At 47.2% G+C, this 1590-nt stretch overlaps 1 protein-coding gene across 1 annotated transcript in view; it reads left to right on the plus strand.

The window, feature by feature from the left end:
* LOC101351758 (myosin-13) overlaps positions 1-1590 on the plus strand; it is a 188509-nt gene that overhangs the window by 34673 nt on the left and 152246 nt on the right.

The raw sequence follows: 1590 nt of genomic DNA on the forward strand, positions 1-1590 counted from the left end.
CTCAAGTGGAGGGGATTATACAGGGTGTGCACACCATGGGGTGGAAGTTTTGGGGGCTCTCTTAGAATCCTGCCTTCCACAGAGGTGCGTACTACGTCACAGGAGAGAAACTCAGACTGTCCAGAGAAAGAGGCATTTCTGATTGGGGAAATCATAGAAGGCTTCCTGGAGGAAGGGCACTGACTTGGACTTTGAAGGATGGGTAGGATTCTTAAAGATGTGGGCAGGAGAGGACAGTCTAGGAGAGGGAATGCTGTGAGCAAGGGAGCGAAGGAAGGACTGTGATGGGTGTTGAGGAGCAGAGGGGCCCTCTTTGGAAGTAGAAGAGGACATGTGTAGGGACTTGCAAGAGATGAGAAGAAAACGTGGTTATTTTGGCATCAGTTTGGGAAGGCCTGGAGTGCCGGCATTAATGGTTTAGAATGTATTTGGTAGGCAGTGGAAGCCGCTGATGCTGTAAGTAGCAGGGGAAGTACCTCTTCCAACCTGGAATTAATCTGTCAGCAGTCAGACACACCAAGAGTGGGAAGGTTTGAAAATAAGATGAACCAGACCCTGCAGCTAGGGCAGACAGGACTGATACTTAACACGGTGGGGTCTCAGGGCCCCTTCCAGCCCCTGGCCTGGTAATTCGTACTAGCCTCTCCTCCACCCTTCTCCGCAGTGTTTCAGAGCAGGAAGAACCTAGCAAAGGAGAAAGTGGAGGCTACAGTCAGGGCTAAGCTGCTCTGATGATGATGCTAATCCGAGTTCACATTTGCTGAGGCCCCCATGCACCAAGCACACTCTCCAACAACCCTACAACATGGGCTCTGTTACTGTCCCCCATGCTACAGAAGATAAAACTGAAGCCTCAAGAAGCAAAGCCAACTCCCTGTCTTTTGTGCTATTATTGGCATGTATTTTAGTTCTAGAAATGTTATCAACTCCACAATACAATATCAAAACAAACATCCTATCCATGGGTTAAAAAAAAAAAAAAAAGCCAAACCAAAACGTGAACCCAGGCAGCTGGACTCTAGAACCCAGGCTCTTTGCCTCCATACGGTCCCATAGCTCTTGAAACAAGGGACAACCTGCTATTTTGAAGGTGAAATGAGCAGAGCCTGGTTCCTGTCTGAACACAGGCATGTCAGGGGTAAGAGAGAATGATGTACCACCCAAGCTTTAAAGTTTAAGTGACTAGGAGAATAAAGGCACCATCCCCTAAATGGGACAGGCAGGAAGAGTAGAGAGTTTGAGGAAGAGAAGGCACACATTTAGCCTTTTATTGAGTATTTAACCAATAAAACAAAAAAAGTTGAACTCAAGTCAGTTCCAACTCATGGCAAACCCATGTGTATCATCGTAGAACTGTGCTCCATGGGGTTTCCAATGGCTGATTTTTCAGAAGTAAATCACCAGGCCTTTCCTCTGAGGCACCCTCTGGGTGGATGTGAACTACCAACCATTCGGTTAGCAGCCAAGTACTTAACCTTTTGCACCACCAAAGGGCTCCATTTAACAAACATTTGCCTGGATTTTCATTAACTCGTCTCCCCAGTGAGTCTCCAAACACTTGAGGGCAGGGTCAAAGTTTTGTACCTCTCT

This window comes from Trichechus manatus, unplaced genomic scaffold, assembly GCF_000243295.1.
Source record: "Trichechus manatus latirostris isolate Lorelei unplaced genomic scaffold, TriManLat1.0 scaffold00040, whole genome shotgun sequence".
Classification (NCBI taxonomy): domain Eukaryota; kingdom Metazoa; phylum Chordata; class Mammalia; order Sirenia; family Trichechidae; genus Trichechus; species Trichechus manatus.